Source organism: Pseudophryne corroboree, chromosome 3 (genome assembly GCF_028390025.1).
Source record: "Pseudophryne corroboree isolate aPseCor3 chromosome 3, aPseCor3.hap2, whole genome shotgun sequence".
Classification (NCBI taxonomy): domain Eukaryota; kingdom Metazoa; phylum Chordata; class Amphibia; order Anura; family Myobatrachidae; genus Pseudophryne; species Pseudophryne corroboree.
In genome coordinates this window covers 592,195,934-592,204,618 of record NC_086446.1, presented here as the reverse complement: position 1 = coordinate 592,204,618, position 8,685 = coordinate 592,195,934, and the positions used below count along the sequence as shown (strand labels likewise).

General features: G+C 39.6%; 1 long non-coding RNA gene across 1 annotated transcript; it reads right to left on the bottom strand.

The window, feature by feature from the left end:
* Positions 1 to 3,966: 3,966 nt before the first annotated feature.
* On the bottom strand, positions 3,967 to 5,679 carry LOC135058059 (uncharacterized). The gene is made up of 4 exons (XR_010244571.1): positions 5,505 to 5,679; positions 5,250 to 5,353; positions 4,361 to 4,456; positions 3,967 to 4,251 (listed from the first exon to the last, which is right to left on the bottom strand). It is a non-coding gene; the product is annotated as an uncharacterized LOC135058059 (long non-coding RNA).
* Positions 5,680 to 8,685: the final 3,006 nt, after the last annotated feature.

Here is an 8,685-nt window from a genome sequence, read left to right as displayed (position 1 = left end):
TAATAAAGTGCTGTTATCTCATCAATTAAATAAAGGTATTAATAGTGCTATTTATTAAATAAGTGTTAATCAATATAAGTGACCAATTTGTGATAAATAATATTAATTATAAACTATTTGATAAAAAAATATACTTAAAGTGACTTATTGCAATAATAACTAATAGTATTGATACGACATGTTTCAAATTTAAAGTTTAGTGTTTAATTGTCTGGTTCAAATTACACCGACAATATTAATATAACCAACATCAACATGATTTCCCATTTACAGAAAAATTCACCACATATTACATTTCATAAGAGTTATATATTGATAGACCATGAACATACTATATATACTTAAATCATCCCTAAGTTGTATATTCCTTTTATCAAACTTAAACTAAAAAAACTATAAACATAGGGGGAGGGGGGGGGGGGGGGGACTGTAAGATGGCCGGACTAATAATAGGAATGGTTAAATACTATTCACTTCTCTTTTATTATGAAGACTATTATAGGAAAGACACAATATCAATATCTTCGTTTAAGCCACCAGGAGTGAGAGTGTTCAAAGAGTAGATCCAAAATGTCTCCTGTTTGGATAAAGTTAGATCTCTACTTTTTCCTCTAGGGTCTGATGGAATGTATTCGAGAATGGTAAAGGAGAAATTCTCCTTAGTCACAACTGAATTGTGTTTATCCATAAAGTGTCTGGGGAGACTATGGGACGTCAGTTTGTTTTTCACGTTCCTCATATGTTCTTGTACTCTGATTTTAATCATTCTCTTAGTTTTGCCTATATACGATAGGCCACAGCTGCAAGTGATCCGATAGATAACATATTCAGTGTTACAGTTCACAAGGTGTCCTAATTTGTACCATTTCCCTGTTTCCATTTTAATATTAATGGATTTACGTTCCATAAATTTACAACAGATACACTTTGAACATGGATAACAACCCTTTGTAGGTATAATGGAGTCTGGACAGCTTCTGTGTTGTACTAAGTCAGATAGTCTACTTGGTGCTATTATACTTTTCAGATTGGTGGATTTCTGGAAGACCAGGTTAGGTTTATTTGGAAGCGTAGGGCCCAAAATTGGGTCCTTCAAAAGTAAACCCCAATGGCGTTCCAGAATTTTTCTAATTGAATGATTTTCACGGTTAAATTGTGTAATAAAAGGTCTTAACTGTTGTCTTGCTGGTTCAATCTTATCCTTAGGAAGTAACATCTTATCTCTTTCTTGTAGAGATGCTTTTATTTTGGCCTTAGAGACCATATCAACAGTATAGCCCCTTTCTTCAAATCTCTTTTGTATGACTGCTGCCTGATCCCAGTAGTCTTCAATGCTGGTACAATTACGTCTTAAACGGAGAAATTGAGCGTATGGCACATTGTTTTTCCATGCTGGAAAATGACAACTAGTTTGCGGGATGTAACTATTGGTGTCCACTTCCTTAAAAAACGTTTTTGTACTAATCTTTTCACCTACTGTTCCCATTAAGATGAGATCAAGATAGTCTATCTTCTGCGAATCAGTTTGATAGGTGAACTTTAAATTCAGATTGTTGATCTGAATGGAAGCCATAAAGTCATCAATACTAGCTCTATCTCCTTTCCATATGAAAAGAAGATCGTCTATGTATCTGCGATAGAAAACAATGTTTTCACAATATTCAGAACCATAAACAAATGTATCTTCCCATTCCTTCATAAAAAGGTTAGCGTACGATGGGGCAAACTTAGTCCCCATCGCTGTACCTTGTTTTTGTAAATAGAATTTGTTGTTAAATTCAAAAAAGTTGTGGTTTAGAATAAATGTTATGCCTTCCAGCAGAAATGACACATCCTTTTTGGATAATTCGGGATCATTAGATAGAACTGCTCTAATTGACTCTATACCCTTAGAATGCGGGATAGAAGAATATAGCGCTTGGACGTCCAGAGTGAGCCAATAATAATCCTTTATCCAAATAAAGGAATTTAGTTCCTGGAGGACACTTGTAGAATCTTTAAGGTATGAGTCCATTTTAGTTACATAAGGTTGAAGTCGAATATCAATATAGTGCGACAAATTAGAAGTTAGAGAATTCACTCCTGCCACTATAGGTCTTCCTGGCGGATTTGTATTACTTTTATGTATCTTTGGTATGTGATAAAAGTTCGGCACTATTGGATGTTTCACGTCCAAATAATCGAACTCATCCTTGCAGATCAAATTGTCCCTCAACGCTCTCATTAACAGACAGGTTAATTCCTCTTGGTAAGTTTTAGTAGGATTGCCAGGTAATTTAATATATGTATGCCCATCTAGTAGTATACTAGAAGCCTCATTCAAATAGGCTTCTCTTGTCTGAAGGACCAAAGCTCCTCCTTTATCGGCCCCTTTAATCACTATGCTCTTATCTTTTTTAAGGGACTTCAAGGCTCCTTTCTCTTGAGGGTTCAGATTATTTCCATATTTAGAACTTTTTGATTTCATTTTTCTAAAGTCCTCCTTAACAGACTCATAAAATATGTCCAAATTACTACTTTTAGATTCTACAGGGTAAAACTTAGAAGGTAATTTTACCAATGGAGGTTTCTCTTTATTGGAACTTTCAATTGGGGGATTTTTAAGAAAATGTCTATGGATGGTCAATTTCCGAATATACTTATTAAGGTCTATAAATAAATTAAATTTATTTACATGTGAATCCGGCGCAAATTTTAAACCCTTCTCTAATAAGGAGCTTTCCGTTGTTGATAACTGTCTCTTTGCGATATTGACTTCTCTTGATGGAACAGTGCTCTTCGTTTTTTCGGGCTTCTCTCTGCCCCCTCTACATCCTCGTTTCCTCCATTGTGTCCTCTCTTCACACCCTGTGGAGAATCTAATCTTGTGTGAAGTTCCTCTTTTTGTTGTTGTATGCGAGGAAATCTGTGTCCTCGTCGTTCTTCTAAAAAATGGCCTCTCTGTTGCCTAACTGGAGTAGGGGATCTGTCAGTATTATATCTACCCCTATACGAATAGTTCCCTTGATCAGATCTATCACGAAAAGAAACCAATCGATTCCTTTGTCCACCCTGTTGTGAGGGGTATCTATTCCTATAGCCCCTCCATTCTTCTCTCCGATTGTAATGGGGGGATTGATAGTTCCTTCTGGATCTATTATGAGATTGTTGGCCTCCATAGTTCCCACGATACTGTCTATAGTCACCCTGGTATCTCTTATCATACCGTGAGTGATTCATCAATGGTGCCTGAGTTCTCTCTTCCATCCTCCCTTCATTAATGGGTAAATGATGTATCTGGCCAGATATGTAATCATTTCTATCTCGCAAAAATTTCTTCTATTTACGTGATATAATTTCTTCTTCAGTACTATCTAGTTTGTGGTGCAGATCCACCACATCCCGTTTGAACTCCTCACTATCATCAAATTTATTGGCTTGTAATTCAATTTTCTTGATTTCTTCCTCAATACGACCTAATTCCCTCTTCCTTTCAGAAATAATCAAACCAATGAGTTTATTGGAACAATCATCTAAGATCGAATTCCAATTGGTGATAAAGCTTTCATTTCCTCCTCCTATCGTAGGGGTCTTATGTAGCCTTAGGCCTCTTGGGATCCTTCCTACTTCAAGATATTTCTCCAATGTAACTATATCATACCAATTATTAAGTTCTTTTACTGCTAACTTTTCTACCAGATTAAGGTAGCCATAATAATCATCCTCATCTGCTTGAAACACCTGTTCTTCCTCATCAAAAATATTTTTAGCTTTTAACTGTCTTTTTGATCTATCGCTAAAAATCGGCATTTTTGGTAAAAGCTGCAATCTTAGGGTTAACTGACAGAGACAATACTACAAAACAAAAAAATCAACCCTAATATCTTGCGCTATACCTCTAGTCTCAAACCAACAAGAAATACCCTCTGTCAGATAAGGTATTAAAAGTAGATTACAAATAGAAATGGATTCTCGTGGGAGCCAATATGCCTTTTGTATGACAATAATTAAAAGTTTTTATTGTACAGAAACAAACGATATTTATCCTAAGCGTTTGTTATTGACACAACCTTCTAAAAATTCATATAAAACAATATTACAATCTTATACATAAATTACAGTTGGATGTGAGGATTTTACAGCCAGGTGATCACAGTCAGAACTCGAAATGGATGTATCTCCAACCAGATGTTTGTGATAAGGACTTTGTTAACCAGACGTTGCAAAACCCAACGCGTTTCGTCCGTTAGGACTTCATCAGGGGTTTGGAATCTGGATAGTTACAAATGGAAATATATAAATCATATAGTCTTCATTAATAAGACATATTATTATCCAGGTAAGTATTCCATTGAAATCTATTGTGGATTAACATACATACCAGTTCTTATAGTAGGAGTGATTACCATTGATTAGAAAGGTTTAGAATATCCAATGATTACATCCAATCACATATTCAATTCGATAAATATAATATCTGAAACATTATCGTTATAATAATCAATAAACATTATCCTTATACAAATGATAAAAGGAAGAGGGAGGGAGAGTCAAAAGAAGAGGAAAGGGAGGGAAAGTCGAAAGAATATTATGAATGTCAATATAAATCAAATAGCTCCGTATTTATCCACATAATCAACATCAATTCAGCTGATGGAAATGATACAAAGGGCAGGGTCTACAAGTATCAGAAACTACCAATAGTTATAGAACACTCCAATTAAAGTCCACATAAAACTTCAAATTCACAATATACACACAATTATATCCACATTACAACTCATTGTACAATACATACCTAGATAGACTTCAAAAAAAATAAATATAAATTTGGTTGAAATTAGATGATGTTACGTTCCCTAAAAGGGATAAAGATAAAATAGTTTTTTGTCACTCAAATGATTGTTAATAGGAAATGTTTCTGTAACATCCTGTTTACCATTAAAATAACATAGATGCTACCAACAAATCAGAGAAGATATAACAACAACTTCCTCAATTGATTATAAGAAACCATGCTGATGTCAGTATTTAATGTAAGGTATTTAAGGTGATTCAAATAGAAGAACTTTTTTATCCCAAACTAATTAATAAATGATGTCTTTAATCTAACATGCAATGGGGAGTGGTATATTCAATCAATCATTAGAGAGCCAATTAAGTTCACAGCTGTAATTTATAACCAGCAAGAAGAACTTTTTAACATCTGAAATACTAATCTTAACATCATATGGTATTTAATATTTGCACTAAATTAGTCTGGTTCTTACCTATTTTCAATCAAGAATGGTGGAACCTTATAGTCTACCTCTGTTTATACATGTCACCAAACAGAGAACTTAGGAAAATTTCAAATCCTGAACGAAACTATTCCCTGTGGACAAGTAAATCTAAATCAGTATATTACAATCATACTAAAATTAAGTAGTTACTCTTAAATTAAGGAATCCATTCATCTAATAAATTTTCAAAAAGACCATCCAATAACTAAGTTCCAAATATACAATTATAGTACTCAAACTTACTGTTTACAGGAACAAGTGCAACCTCACTGAATCCCAACTACAGAATGAGAGGCAATATAAGGACATCCCTTTATAGCTCCCTTGATATTACATCACTTCCTGCTGGCTGATTAATTAATTTATTATTAGTTAGTGATGTGTTAAGACCTCATAGTACTATGTGGAATGCCATTCTTACTGGTTACCTAACAGATCCCCTAAGGGTTGATTTTTTTGTTTTGTAATATATACAGATGTGTCCTCATATATCGTTGCTGCGTAGCGGGCACCATGTAACTCGCGCCAGCTCCTTGCGCTATAACTCCCGTTATAAGTTGCATTGTAAATGTGACGTCACGTTATAATTGTATCGTGCATTCTACTTTCTGTCCACCAGATGTTGCTTTTCCTAAACTCTACAGCGCATGCCTCAAATAACCAATGGACCCTTCATAGCGCCGCCTGCTGATTGGCTGACACTTATTGTGACAATGACGAACCATTAATCACTTCCCTTCATAAGGGAATTTTCTCATACGTCCTAGAGGATGCTGGGGACTCCAAAAGGACCATGGGGTATAGACGGGATCCGCAGGAGACATGGGCACTTTAAGACTTTAAATGGGTGTGAACTGACTCATCCCTCTATGCCCCTCCTCCAGACCTCAGTTAGATTCTGTGCCCAGAGAGCTGGACACACAACAGGGGAGCTCTCCTGAGTTTCTCTGGAAAATACTTTATTTAGGTTTATTATTTTCAGGGAGCACTGCTGGCAACAGGCTCCCTGCTTCGTGGGACTGAGGGGAGAGAAGCAGACCTACTTCTGTGAGTTAAAGGCTCTGCTTCTTAGGCTACTGGACACCATTAGCTCCAGAGGGTCTGATCACTTGGTATAGCCTAGCTGCTCGTTCCCGGAGCCGCGCCATCGTCCCCCTCACAGAGCCAGAAGAACTAAGCCGGATGAGTAACCGAAGTACAGAAGACTTCAGTAAAGAAGGCAGAAGACTTCAGTCTCAGAGCCATTGCTCCCACACACTAGCGGCACTACATGGGTGCAGGGCGCAGGGGGGGGCGCCCAGGGCAGCAATAAAACCTCAATTTCAGCCTGGCAAAATTGATATACAGTGCATAGGCACTGTATACGGACCCCCGCCAGTATAAAAAAATAGCGGGACATAAGCGCGCCATTAAGGGGCCGGGGCTTGGTCCTCCCAGCTCTAATCAGCGCCATTTTCTCTTCACAGTGAGCTGCAGAGACGCTGGTCCTGGCCTCCTACACTTCTGTCACAAGTAACAGGGTGCTAAACGGGGATAGGGGGGGGGGGGGCACAGCAGATTTGGTGTTGAATTATTATTTATAAAAAGCGCTGACAGGTCTGGGGCATTATATATACTTTCAGACCGGGATAGGCGCTGGGTGTGAGCTGGCAAACTCCCTCTGTGTTTCTCTAATAGGCCTTATTGTGGGTCTGTCCCCTAAAGCCCAGTGTGATAGTGGGTGTCGGTACGAGTGTGTCGACATGTCTGAGGCTGAATGTTCTTCCCAGGAGGCGGCTGGAGTGGGGACAGAACAGAGTGGGGGAGTGAATCTGTCGGCACCGCATAGACGCTACATTGTATCTCTGCCGTGTGCTGCCTCACAGACACTACAGGAGGACACAGCCAATCAGGAGAGTGCCACGACGTGGCGCTCCCTGATTGGCTGAAGGGACCCTCTTTGACAGGAGTCAGGGGTGGTCCTGGCAGTCGGGGAAAGGGGTCCCATGTGTAAACATGGGACCCCTTTCAGTGCGTGGTCGGGTTTCCGTTTTTTTGTTTTGCCAAGTACTGAATCTACACTGGATTATGTGAGTATAATTTTTTTCACAGGTCCCCCAAGGATTCTACATGGAGAAGAGGACTGAGCCTCGTGGGAACATAGGTAAGTATGTATGTATGGAGGTGTGCATGTATGTAATAAACTTATACTTTCACGGTGTGTGTGTCCTGTTTTTTTTGGGGTATTTTTTTAGTAGTAGTACTACAGGTACCAGCGGCCCAGGTTTTCCACCGCATGCTGGTACTTGTGGTTCTCCAAGTACCAGCTTGCGGGGGAGGCTTTCTCGGACTTGTAGTACTGCTACTAAAAACAATATTCACATTTGTTACACTTGGCTATCACCCCTCCATCCGCCGCCCTTGGATGGGGGGGACAGCCTCGGGCTTCACCCCTGGCCCTTGGGTGGCTGGAGGGGGGGGACTTCTTGATTTAAGGGGTTCCCACTCCAGGGTACCCCGGCCAGGGGTGACTAGTTGGGTATGTAATGCCAGGGCCGCAGGGACCACTATAAAAGTGTCCCCCGGCTGTGACATTATGTACCTAACTAGTGGAGCCCGGTGCTGGTTTTAAAAATACGGGGGACCCCTACGCTTTTTGTCCCCCGTATTTTTGGAACCAGGACCAGGCGCAGAGCCCGGTGCTGGTTGATGAAATATGGGGGAACCCCTGTAATTTTTCCCCCCATATTTTGTCAACCAGGACCGGCTCAAAGAGCCCGAGGCTGGTTGTGCTTAGGAGGGGGGACCCCACGCATTTTTTTTCAGAATTTTAAAGACTTTAAACACCTTTTTAAGGTACACAATGAAGCCCTGCACGGATCTCACAGATCTGGCCGGGATTCCTTGTGTTTTGTCAGGCAGTGTTTTACTCATCACTCCCGTAAAACACTGCCTGACATTACGAATCACATCGACATCGGAAAATACGAATTGTGAAAAGTCGTCAGCTTAGTGAATGACCGTATCAGGATTCAAAAAGTTGCAGTAAAATGCACCCGATACCATTAGAGATCAAACACCCTTCAAAACGGCAAAAACACGAATCTTTGTAAATATACCCCACGATCTCCATCCAGGAGAGTGGGGTCTTCATCAAGAAGTCTTTGTAGAAGTGACAAATCATTGGGGAATTCCTCAAATAGACATGATGGCGTCTCGCCTCAACAAGAAGCTTCAGAGACATTGTTCCAGGTCGAGGGACCCTCAAGCCAGTGCAGTGGGCGCCCTGGTGACACCGTGGGTGTTTCAGTCGGTATATGTGTTCCTTCCACTTTCACTCATTCCAAAGGTGATAAGGATCATAAGAAGAACAAGGGTTCAGGCGATACTCATTGTTCCAGATTGGCCACGGAGGGCCTGGTATCCGGATCTTCAGGAATTGCTC